This window comes from Ricinus communis, chromosome 4, assembly GCF_019578655.1.
Source record: "Ricinus communis isolate WT05 ecotype wild-type chromosome 4, ASM1957865v1, whole genome shotgun sequence".
Classification (NCBI taxonomy): Eukaryota; Viridiplantae; Streptophyta; class Magnoliopsida; order Malpighiales; family Euphorbiaceae; genus Ricinus; species Ricinus communis.
In genome coordinates this window covers 10,513,348-10,527,106 of record NC_063259.1, presented here as the reverse complement: position 1 = coordinate 10,527,106, position 13,759 = coordinate 10,513,348, and the positions used below count along the sequence as shown (strand labels likewise).

At 37.7% G+C, this 13,759-nt stretch overlaps 1 non-coding gene across 1 annotated transcript; it reads right to left on the bottom strand.

Moving 5' to 3' along the window:
- Positions 1 to 9,782: 9,782 nt before the first annotated feature.
- Positions 9,783 to 9,889, bottom strand: LOC112536851. Its single transcript, XR_003080785.1, has one exon. It is a non-coding gene; the product is annotated as a small nucleolar RNA R71 (small nucleolar RNA).
- Positions 9,890 to 13,759: the final 3,870 nt, after the last annotated feature.

The window sequence follows — 13,759 nt, the reverse complement described above, 5'->3', positions numbered from 1 at the left end:
CCAGCTAGAGTGTTTATGCCTCCATCTGGAGTCTCATCCTCTTATTCTGTAGGGACATCGAATGCTCAGATTAGTGCTTTGGCTGACTGACTAGATCGAGTCTGCGATCTACAGCAGCAGCACCATGATCAGTTTGTGCAGTTTCAAGAGGAGACTAGGGCACAGCTTGGAGGAATGAACACCGTGCTTCAGCAGCTTATGAACGGGTTGGAGAGGCGGGCCACCTAGACGGACTTCCTAGTGGAGCAAATGAAAAAGTTGATGGACACTAGAGCACAAAATCAGCGACTTATCGATGAGATGGAGTTCGATCTGGCAAGCTGCCTCACAGACCTTGATCCACCGCAGCCCTCTGTTCCTCATCTTCAAGTAGGTCCAAGCAGTGACGATACACCATCAGCCGACTCCTAGCAGAAAAAAATTGTGCAACTTTTCTTTTTATTTTCTTTCCTTTATTTTATTTTATTTTATTTTCTTGCTTTTGTATGCTGAAATTTATGTTATTTCCTTTCATTTGTTTATGTTATGTTAAGTTATTTTAGCAAAACACTATGCTTCCCAACCTGAAAACTGTGCATGATCTTCAATAACTATGATGTGTGAGTCATATGCTTACCCAATTTTAATCTTTCTAACACTGTGGATAGTGTTATACTTAAGTGTGGGGTAGGCACCTTAGTTTGTTATTATCTTGAGTTTTGTTTCAATCAAGTAGTTAATGATTTTCCTCTTTTGAATAGATACCCTTATAACTTTTATCTAATCTTGTTGGAAGAAGAAAATGAACGAATCTCTTAATCTCACTTGAGCTAGGTAAAACTGGTGTTTTTTCTCAATTTTTCCATTTTACTTTATCTCAGAAATAGAACACTATTAATATTGCTACTTGTTATTATGATTGATTATTTAAACTTTGATTTGAAAATTCATGCAATTGTGACCCACTCAAATGGTGAGGTTTTGAGCCAAATTGGGCATCATTATTTTTTTATGCTCCTTTTCTTGTTGTTTAGTGAGCATTGCACAAAATCTTTGTTTCTAGAACTTGCTTTGTGATTCCTTTTGAGATTATATAAATTTTTGATAGTCATGAGATGATTTGGGCACTTAGGATTTACACAATTTGGCCAAAAGCCTAACCCTGTTTTCCCTATAGTGAACCAATTTTGAGCTTTAGCCTTTTCTTTCGTTGTGATTCACCTTTGACACTCACTTTATCACTTCCATTCATTTTACCATTCTTTCTACCGTTGTTGCTGGAAATTATGTAAGTTTATGCTGCACTTAATTTTGGGTCCAATTGCATTCTTTTTATATATAATATCACTAAGTTGCTAGATTTTTCATAGATGCTCCCTTCAGTTCAAAATTGGATATTCATTCTTATTGCTTATGTCAATAACCACAGCAGCTCCTACATAAGCTGCTGTAATATATATACATAGTGTATATAAAAAAAAGAGAATTTAGTATTCCTTCAGTACATTTCGAGCATCATCTTATTGTTGGAGAAACTTAGTGTTCATTTTTAGTATAGCATTTGATCCTGGGCTATTTTCTTGCATTACCTGCATAATTTTCTAGCAACTTTTAGCCTACTTTCCATAATTCTCCGTAGCCTACCTTAACCCCATTATAACTTGGCTCAAGACCCTTTGATCATGATTATTGATTATTTCACAGTAGTGGAGATTGGATCTATAAGCAAGCCTATGGTAAGCACTTTTTTTCTGTATTCTTGTGTTGAGAGCTTGGCGATCCTCTTTCACCAATATACACTTGTGTGTTTTCGAGTGACATCTTATGAGGCATGTTTCTCAATTTCTCAGTTTGAATGGTTTATCATTTTAATTTTAGCAGTTTTATTAGTTTTGTTCTCTCTCTTAAGAATTTAGTGATTTGGGATTTTGTGAAAATTCATTACGGAGTTTTGAGATTTATTTTGAGCTAACTTTCTATAAAGTATTTGTTTGAGTTGTTTGGTATTTGTTTGAGGAGTGAGTTGTTGATTGCTTGAGGACAAGCAAAAGCTTAAGTGTGGGGTGATTTGATAGGCATCATACTACACATGTTTTCATGCCCGATTGTTTACATTTTTATGCATGATTATCCCGTTCTATGCTAGAATCACCTGTCTTTTGTTTCCTTTCTCGTTTCAGGTCATTTTCGAAGGACACCATCAACAATCGAGGGAAATACACGTGATTACGAACCAAAATCCATCAAATTGGGCGAGGACTAACACCTCGAGGGTTGAGCACGGCCTGGACTCCGGCCGTGCTGAATTACCAACTAGCTGCCTTCCAAAAGTGCCGTTTGGCATGGTTTACGTAGCCACCACGGCCTCTACCACGGCCTGTGGTGGTCAGCAGCGGCTTGGGCATGGCCTGGAAGAGGTCAACATAACGGAACCCTAGGGATCAGCATGGCCTGGACTCCACCCCGTGCTGACCAGCACAGGCTTAACCACGGCCGTGCTGAAGAGAGTATATAGGCAAAAGTTCAATTTTCTTAGAGGAGGCTTGATTTTCTCTGACCTAATTCGAGTATATACTCAATTCAGTTGTTTTCTAGATTTCAATTGTCGACCTTGGGAGATCAAATTCATCAATTGAGGGAGGATTACACTTGTTTTTCAACATCGATTTGAGGAATAAAACAACATTTGGGAGCATTCAAGAGGCAAATTAGGGTTTGATATTTGGGATTGGAAAATTAGGGTTTCTCATCCAACTTGAAAGAAAAGGGTGTACATTCCTTCAATTCTTTTTTCCTTATTTGTTCCTTATTTTGCTTTAACTATGAACATAAGTAGCTAGATCTTTTGAACCCATTGGGGTCATTATTGTGATGGATTGTGCTTAGTTGTTAGATTTGTAATTACCTTTCTTGTAATCTTTTTGCTATTCAGTAATAAAGTTTGATTCAGTTAGTTTGAGATGTTGAATTAATTGTCTTGTGGGTTGTTTCTTGACATTGAGAAATGCTTGTTACAACTGGGAATTGAATAGTAAGAACTGGTAGTTAACACTTGGAGATAAGGTTAATTCACTCGCCGGATTAAGAATTAACAACTCTTAATAGATCTAAATTACGCGTAATGCTAAGCTATAATAATCTGATAGGAAGAGATTCCATTAGGTTAGTGTAGGTTTAGGAACTTGGTGAGCTCGAGAGAGGAGCCGAGTTCGATTCAGGATTTAGGCACAGGTAGCAAGATCGGTAATTTATAACATCAACCTTAGAATTCCATCACTTAGGTCCCCTTTGGGTTTGCTTCTTTTGTTATGATTGTCCTTCAATTGTCAGTTGCTATTTATTCCTTTATTTGCATTCATAATCATTAGTTAATTAATTTAGACTTATCACACTCTATCTCAGACTAGATAACATAGTGAACAGTAGTAACTCTAGGTTCACCCGATTTCCAAGGATACGACCTTGATACTCACTAGTGCTAGGCCGCATCGATAGGTTCACTGCCTTAGGTGTAGGTTGCATAAGTAGCCCATCAAGGCTCCTACTGCTCGTGAGCTGACTAAGGGACGGTCTATCAGAAGATCTAGGCCTTCCTACATCATAGGCTCTTCTGCTAGTGTAGCCTTTAAGGCACCTCCTATAGCCACTTCTGATGTGGTTCCAAGGAGTGTTTCATTACCTCCAGATCCGATGGTGTCATATTGGAGTCCATATAGTGTGATAGAGCACTCGCTTGCCATAAAGTAATGCCTCCCTTCGGAGTTTAGTCCGAGTATTTGCACTCATATAAGTTACGCTTCTCTTCTGTGTTCACACCTCTTTATTTTCCTAAAAAGTAGTGACATATTTATGCAAATATAGATCTAGAAAGATCAGTTCGAGCACGTATGTCGGCTAGTTGCTACTATGAGGAGGTAGTTCTGTATCCTTGGCAAGGACTGGGGGGTAAGAAAATGACTTATGCAATATATATGTATGCCTGTATGTATGAAATGTGCTAACTAATCTCCTTTTGGGTTTTCACTAGAGAGACCAAGGACTTGTAGGGGCAACTAGACGACCCACAACGTTAAATTAGCGCTCAGCAACATCGAAATCAACATGCTGACCCTTCAGCTATCAGCCTTGCAGACCTAGGGAAAGGACACCAACTCAGATGATGAGATGGGGAGTTCGAGACAGAACTCCGGCTTCTGATTCTTCCTTTGCACTTTCTTCTTATTATTTATAGAACTTCTAATTTTAGAATTCTTATGAACTTTTGACTTTTGAAGATACAAATTATGATTTTGGCATTTGCATTTCCTCTGTTTTGCTCATTTCCTTTTATTATTACATTTGTATGAGCTTGTATGCATTGAAAATCAAGTGAACTCCCAAGAAACTGTCAAAAATTGCACCATGAGGCCATACAGGCGATCGACTATATGGTCAGTCGATTCAGCTTTGCGTACTGTCGGTCAGCTATACATAGTGCCGATCGGCTTTTCAGTTGTAGAGTCCGATTTCAACATTGATTAAGGCCTATATATACCATAAGCCCTCCTCACTTTCTTATACATGATTTCACACTTCAAAAGTCAAAAAATATGTCTCAAAAAAGTGCCAAGAGCTTACAAACTCTTCTTAAAACCCTAGTTAGCAATGATTGTATCAAACTTGGGAAATTCCATCTTTCCTCTTTCAAGGCCATGTAACACACCAAACTTGATTATGGGTTCCTCCACTCTGCCATCAACTTTTGGTGCCCAAGGGACCATGTCTTGAGATTCATTGAAGAAGAGTTGTGCCCATGATTGAAGAATTTCTACTATTCTTGGTGTTCCCATAGATTCTACACATCCCATCGTCTTGCCAAAATGCAATGAGCCCATTCCTAGCAAATTAGGGAAGTTATTCGACATGCCCCCATCTGAGGTACTTTCCTATTCTGTTGGCAAGTATATTACCCTTCTTGGATCCGGATGCTGGGCTTTTGCCTTTACACCCAATTTCTACTGATTTCTCCTCAAGGAGAAGAAGACATTAGAATCACTAGCATTATTGACCAGTGGAGCATGGTGCAGATCCAATTCCAATTATCTATGCCGAAACCATCATAGGATTAGACATGTACAAAATCCATTAACGGTTTGGTGGCAGCCTTATTTTCTTATAGGTACACTGCCAAATCTCCTTTCTTTTACTTTTTGTTTTGCCTTAACTTTTGCCTAAGCCGCCCTTCCAAGTTTTCAACTTAGCAAGCTTTTGACTTTTACCTAAGCTATCCTTTTGGATTTTCAACTTAGTTTCATTTTTCTTTTCTGCTCTCTTTTCTTTTATTTATCTCCTTTTCTAGATTTGGCTTCGAGAGATGCTTTATATATTGACCCTTCCGGGAGATATTGATAAGTACGAGCTGAAGCACGTGCAGACTTGATCTGTTGTTATCCCACAAGTCATAATGGGTGGATTTCCTAGATGAAAGGTGTTTCGGACACACTGATTTGCTGGACTTGCCCTTAATAGAGAATCAAGCATGTCATGCTCATGGTGTACGGTGATTACATACCCTTACCCGAACTATGAGCATCCACCTTCTACACACCTTTGAGACTTTATTACCAATATGGGTAAAAGCAATGGATCTTGGAATTTTCTCTCGAATTCGAAGGCTTTCCACTCAGATAGGACTTCCTATATAAGATTGAGAGATTGTGGCCCCATCAAGATGTAGAGCAGAACCTTAACTTCGAAGGCGATCTAACCACCGATGACAACTTCAAGGCTTGGGTTAAGCTTTAAATTCCCACTTTTCCCGGCTTTGTCTAATTCAAGAGGACTCGAGAACTAGCTACTCTATCTAAGGATGTAGATGCAGATGCGAAGAGGATGAAAAGATAGAAATTATGCTTCTTTTTAGATCTCATTTATTTTGCTTAATACTTTTAGCTTTGTTTTTCTTTCAGTTAGCATGTAAAATGGTAAACGGGCATACACATAATTGATAATAATTTAAGCAATTTTATTCATTTAATAAAAGCCCAAATGGGTATATTTCAATTTCTCAAGATATAACTCTCGGGTCGAATGCAGTAGGTCTTTTATGTTTTAATACTAGATCACCATCTCTCATCTTTTATGGCTTTACTTTCTTATTGAATGCCCTAGCTATCCTTTTCTGATACAACTGCATGTGATATAGGGCTTTTATCCTTTTCTCATCAACTAATGCCAATTGCTAGTATCTTTGCTCAACCCACTAGTATTCCGGTATTTCAGTCTCTAATACAATTCTCAAAGACTTTAACTCTAACATAACTGGCAAAACCACTTCAATCTCGTAAACCATTGAGTATGGTGTTTCCCCAATCGATGTTTGCTCGGTTGTCCGACATCCTCAAAGTACAAAGGGTAATCGAAATGACCATTCCATGTGATTCCGTACCATCTTCAAAAGTATTTACATTAAATTCTTGTTGGCTCCTTCTACCGCTCCATCGCTCGAGGTCTATACCGAGAAAACTTATGATGCTCGATCTTATATTCTGCTAGTAGGTTCGCTATCTCACCCATAAAGCGTACCCTATTATCCGTCACGACATAATGTGGGGTCCCGTATCTGCATATTAAGTTTCGTTGTATGAATCTGGCCATCTACCTTGCCCCCACAGTAGCAAATGACTAAGCTTCGACCCATTTCGAGAAGTAGTCAATTGCTACAACTATGAACGTATGATCATTTGAAGGAGGTTTTATTTCTCTAATGATGTCGATCCCTTAAGCTACAAAAGGTCAAGGAGACATTAAGTTGTTCAGCACAATCGGAGGACACATGACTCAAGTTATAGTACAGTCGGCATTCATGGCATTTCCTTACCACCACATAGACGACAGGGTAACCAATGCATCCGCTATTTGATTCTTATCTTGAGGCAATGTACAAAGGAACACTTAGAGAATTTATACACTAAAGTCCTGAGATAGTTGACATACAACTTCAATCTCTCTTCTTTTACATCTTATTCCTCGAGGGCTTATTGGATTACTAGTATGCAGTCTTCGTAGACTATCAAATGCTTAGCTTCTGCTACTATGGCTGCTTCTAATCTAAATAACATGCTTTATACTCCGCCATGTTATTGGTCACTTTAAAGTCCAATATCTTATCCATTGACAACATCTCCCCTTATGGCATGATTAGAACTACCTCTAATCATGCACCTCTTGCATTTACGGCTCCATTGAAGTACATCTTCCACTCCTAGATCTGGATTGCCCCTAATTTCCTCATTAAGAAATTCCATATCATAAGGGTCATCTCCTTCGATCGCATTCTGAACTAGAAACTTAGCTACAGCTCTACCCTTGACTACCTTTCTTGGTGATATACTCAATGTTGAATTCTGTTAGAAGTATTAATCATCTAGCCAACTTCCCTGTAAGAGATAGAACTTCAAATAAGTACTTTAGAGAGTCTACTTTTAAAATTGCATGCACCTTATAAAATTGAAAGTAGTTCTTCAACTTCCTTTTAGCCTATATCATAGCTAGGCAGGTCTTTTCCACGAGGTTATACTTTGACTCGTAAGGCAACACCTTCTTACTGAGGTAATAGACCGCATGCTCCACATTGTTAGGTTCACACTGTGCTACCATTACCCCCACAGCTTCCTCCTCCAAGGCCAAGTATAGAATCAGTGTCTTGCCATCCTTTAGTGGCTTGAGTACCGGTGTTAAGTGCTAGAAGCACTTACTTTTGAATCTTGTTTTACCTCGATCTGACTTCAAATTGAGTTAAATTTCTTTATTATAGTTTGTTCAGACTTTTTAAGTACTTGGAAAGCTTGTATGACAAGAGGAAGTTTTGGCTTGAAAATAAAAGAAAAATCAGCCAAGGAGCATTTGTTCATCAACCAATAGAGTGCCACACGGGCATGACACATGAAGAACCCTCCCGTATGAAGTGTAAAAATTAGCAGAATAAAGGATTGCAAGACATGGGAGGCACCCGCCCGTGTGGCCTTCTCGTGCGAGATGGGGAAAATGGAAGATTGTCTAAGACATGACACAAGAAGTGGACATGCCCGTATGCCCTTCCCGTATGACCAGAAGATTTCTCAAGAATGAATTTTAGCTAAGGACGCCACATAACTATATAGTGCCCATATGGCCCCCATGTGGATCATAAAAACACATTATTTAGGAAATTCTAGGTTTGCTTGAAAGGAGTTAGGTCATAATTTCCATTTCTAGAGAGAGAACCACCTAGAAACTTCATCTTTCTTTCATTCTTAGGATTTTGATTGGTAGTTTTCAAGGAAGAACATATTTTCCTTCATTGCTTTCGAAGATTGAGGATTCAAGATTGAAGATTTTTATTTCTATTCTTCCATGACTAATTTGAGATCTTCTTCCCCTAATCGTTATTTCTTTATTGTAATGTCTAGGAACTAATTTTCTTGCTATTTGGATTTTGATGAACCCTAATTTATTTTATATGGATTTATTTAAAGTTAGTGCAATTAATCTTTTCTATGAGTTGTGTTGTTCCTTTGATTGTTTAATTATCTATTTCAATTGATAAGTCGACGTATTAGTTGGGATTTGTTTTCATAAACTAATTAGAGATAACTTTTTATGAATTGATCACATCTTAGGGATTGAGGATTGATTGAGATACTAGATATTGATCTACAAGATCCTTTGATTCAATAGTTCCTTAATCATAATGCATGACCTAAGTGAGTGGGTTTGAGAAGAGATTCATTTCTCTCCTCTTAGGAATTAGAGGTTTAATCACTTGAAAAAAGTTTAAATCTAATTTTATGCAATGCCAACTCAACTCTTGATTTGGATTAATTTCTATTTGTTTTATGAAATACTTAACTCGTTAGGGGGATTCACTACTTAAATAGGCTAATCCTTGATAAATTTACCAATCATTTTAATCTTTGTTTTCAAGATTGTTTCACTTTTAAATATAATTACACTCAAACAACATTGTGATTGCTAAATATTAGAATATGATTGAAGGTAGTACTCACAATTAGGTCCCTAGTAGAACAATACTCTTACTCATCATTATATTACTTAATATGCTCACTGCACAATGCAGTGTGCAAATAGCGCGCATCAAGTTTTTGGCGCCGTTGTCAGGGACTCTTTTTTATTGTGATATTATTAATAATTCAAAAGCTAGTGATTTAGCATTTTTTTATTTGATTTATCTTTGTTGTGTTTGTGTTTCCTTTAGGTACTTGAATCTGTGTATGACCCTAGCTAGTTTGACGGAACTATTCGCTTATAAACCAGAGTTGAAAAGAACTTTGAGGAAGCAGCAAAAAGAAAAATAAGAATGAGCTTTAGCCAAAGCGGTGACGAAGTTACAAAATCAAAATCAAGGAGAACCAAACCAAAAAGAGGAATAGTTAAGAATGACAGCTCCACTTAGGGAGAGAACCATGTCAGAGTATGCACGTCCAACTCTTAATGGGGCTACATCGAGTATTGTTAGGCCGAATGTTGCGGTAAACAACTTTGAGATCAAACCCAATAGTATTCAAATGGTGTAAAACAATTGCATGTTTGATGGTTTGCCCAATATGAATTCAAACACCCATTTGGATGATTTTCTAGAGATTTGTGATACTTTCAAGATTAATGGGGTATCGGATGATGCTATTCGATTGAGGCTATTCCCATTCTCGTTGAGGGATAAGCCAAAGAAGTGGTTGAAGTCATTTCTAACTGGGACATTTATAACCTAGAATCAGCTAGTCGAGAAATTCTTGGAGAGATACTTTCCACCTTCTAAGACAACCAAGTTGAGAAATGATATAGCAGGATTTTTCCAGTAAGAGAATGAGACTCTATACGATTTTTAGTAATGTTTCAAGGATTTACTAAGGAGCTATCCACACCATGGTTTACCTCTGTGGCTACAAATTTAGACATTCTTTAATGGACTGAATTACGCAAGTAAATAGTCTATTAATACTGCAGCATGTGGGTCACTAAACATTAAGACTCTTGAGCAAGCTATGGATCTTATTGAGTATATGGCAGTCACAAACTACTAGTGGTAGAATCCAAGAGAGCAGGTTCGAGTCAAAGGGAGTGGAACCCATATAGTAGACCCTATGGCAGCTGCAAATGCACAGTTAGAGGCCATGAGCAGGAAGATGGATGCTTTGACTATGTCTTCATCTAGAAGATAGGCATAAGTTATGACTTATGATTAATGTGGGGGTAGTCATCAAAGTCAAGATTGCCAAAACAACAATACCCTTGCTAAGCCCGAGCAGGATGATTATGTGAAAAAATGCTATTAGGCAGTAGAATAATCCATAAAGCAATACCTATAACCCAAAGTGGAGAAATCACCCGAATTTCTCTTGGGGTAACCAAAATCAACTAAGACCTCCACTCCTAGGTTTGTCACAGCAGAACCAGCAGTAAGCTCCTCCTAGAAGGAGTAATCTAGAGGAGATGATGGAGGAGTTTATCTCGGCATCCGAAACATTGTTTCAGACTATCAAGTGGGGTGGATTGCAAAGGTTTTGAGCAAAAGGCCTCAAGGAAGTTTATCGAGCAACACAAAAGCTAACCCTAAGGAGCAGCTTAAGGTTATCACATCGCGAAGGGGTAAAGAGCTAAAGACTAAGCTGAATGAAGTAGATGAGAAATCTACAACAACTGAGAAGGTTGATGATGAAAATAAGAGTACACAGGCTGAAGTACAGGATAAAGTAGAAGCAACACCTAAGCCTACCCCTTTTGTGAAGGAATATCAACCCAGAATACACTTTCTAGCCTTTGGTCAAAAAGACAAATTGGATACATAGTTTAGTAAGTTTCTTGAACTCTTTAAGTAGTTGCATATTAACATACCTTTTATAGAAGCTCTTTCGCAGATTCCCAAGTATACTAAGTTCTTAAAAGAACTCCTTTCTAACTAGAGGAACCTCGAGGAAGTATCAATGGTGTAATTGTCGGAAAAGAGTTCAACGATCATTCAAATGAGACCACCAAATAAGCTAAAAGACCCAGGGAGTTTTACTATTCCTTGCTTTATTGGTAATTTAAATGTTGATAATGCACTTGCTGATTTAGGGGCTAGCATTAGCGTTATGCCTTATAATTTGTTCAAGAAACTAAGGCTGGGAGAACTTAAATCAATACTACTGAGCATTCAATTGGCTGATAAATCTATTGTATATCCTAGGCGTATCATTGAGGACTTATTAATAAAGGTTAATGAGATTATTTTTCTTATGCATTTTGTAATTATGGATATGGATGAATCTATTTATGTTTCCCTTACTTTAGGGATTGTAAGCTTATTCTTAGGGTAGGGGAAGAGCAAGTGACGTTTTAGATCCCTAACGCCATGAGACATTCGCTTGTACTTGATGACATGGATGTTAGTAATGATAGAATTGAGTATGAGACTATAAATTGTATTTCATCTATTATTTCTAAAGATCTTTTGAAGTTATGTTTGGTATAGGAACATGAGAAATGTGAGATGCCAATAGCTTTGGAACAGCTAGTCTATCTTGAGGCAGCAAGGCCAATGAGAAAGTAGTCATTCGAGCCTATAGAGATACCGAAAGAGGAAAGGATGAAGCCTTCCATTGAAGATCCTCCTTCTTTGGAACTTAAGCAGCTTCCTGAGCATTTGGAGTACGCCTTTCTGATGGGTACCAATAATAATTAGTTCTGCATTACTAAATGACTAAAAGGCTAAGCTATTGAAAGTCTTAAGAAGGAGGCGGAGGGCAATAGCCTGGAAAATTGCAAATATAAAGGGAATTAACCCTTCCTTTTGAACATATAAGATTCTTATGGAAGAAGAGTTCAAAAATATGGTGCAACCTCAGAGGCATCTTAATCCCAACATGAAGGAAGTAGTGAAAAAGGAGGTGATTGAGCTTCTTAATGCCGAGATTATTCATCCCATTTTAGATAGTTCTTGGGTAAGCCTAGTGCACAAAGAAGGGAGGCATGACAATTGTGGTAAATGAAAATAATGAGTTAATTCCAACAAGAACTGTTACAGGATGGAGGGTGTGCATCGACTATAGGAAGCTAAATGATGCCACAAGGAAAGATCATTTCCCATTACCATTCATTGATCAAATGCTAGAAAGATTATTAGGGCATGAGTACTACTATTTTTTAGATAGTTTATCAGGATATTTTTAGATTCCAATAGACCTTGAGGATTAAGAAAAGTCCACATGCACATGACCCTACGGAACCTTTGCGTATAGAAGAATGCAATTCGGATTATGTAATGCACCAGCCACATTTCAGAGACGCATGATGGCTATCTTTGATGACTTGGTTGAGGATATTATTAGAAGTTTTCATGGATGACTTTTCTGTCCATGAAAATTCATTTGAAGAATGTCTGGAGCATTTGGAGAAGGTATTGATAAGATGCGAGGATACCAATTTGGTGCTAAATTACGAGAAATGCCATTTTGTGGTATAGGAGGGCATTATGTTGGGACACAAAATCTCTAGTAAAGGAATTGAGGTGGATAGAGCCAAGACTGAGACTATTGAGAAACTACCACCTCCCTCATCTGTCAAAGCTATTAGAAGTTTCTTAGGCCTACGGGTTTCTACCCTATGTTCATTAAAAACTTCTCTAAAATAGCTAGACCTCTTACTAGAATTTTGGAGAAGGATGTTGACTTTATATTTGATGAGAAATGCATGCCAACCTTCCCCTCTCTAGGAGCCAAGCTTGTTAACGCCCCAATTCTGGTAGCGCTGGATTAGAGTCTTCCCTTTGAGCTAACGTGTGATGCAAGTAACTTTGCAGTTGGAGCCGTTCTTAGTCAGAGGAGAGAAAAGCACTTTCAGCCCATTTATTATGCGAGTAAAACGATGACTAACGTGCAAGCGAACTACACCACTACTGAAAAGGAACTACTTGCAGTTATTTTTACTTTTGAAAAATTTCGATCGTACTTGATTTTGTCAAAAGTGATAGTATACACTGACCATTCAACATTAAGGTATATGTTCTCTAAGACTGATGCGGAACCAAGATTAATAAGATGAATTTTACTTTTTGTAGGAATTTGATTTGGAGATACAAGATAAAAGAGGTGCAGAGAACTTGGCGGCTAACCATCTATCATGCCTTGAGAACCCCTATGTGGAGAAGTTATAGGAGAGGGACATTAATCACCATTTTTCGAATGAACAGTTGTATGCTACAACAACTTTTGTAGGTATTTTAGATTTTTCAATACCATGGTATATGCTGATTTTGCAAATTATTTAGTTGGCAAGGAACTTCCAGAAGAATACTCTTATCAACAATACATGAAAGTCTTTATAGATTTGGGATATTACTTTTGGAAAGACCCTTTCTATTTAAAATATTTGCAGATAGGATAATAAGGAGGTATGTGGCATGGCCGCAAACTATGAGCATTCTTGGTCATTGCCATAGTGGACCAACTGGAGGACATTATTGGGTGAGTAGAATAGCTCAAAAAATCCTATAATTAGGATTCTATTGGCCGACTCTGTTTAAGGATAGCCAATCATTTGTGCAAGAATATGACTATTGTTAACGTATACTTGAATGTGAAATTTTTGATGTGTGGGGCATAGATTTCATGGGATCCTTTCCTAATTCTTTTGGAAATAAATATATATTGGTGGCTATTGATTATGTCTCTAAATGGGTCAAGGCACAAGCTTTGCCTCATAATGATGTAAAGGGTAGTAGTGAAATGCTTGAAAAAGATTTTCTGCAAGTTTGGCATCCTCA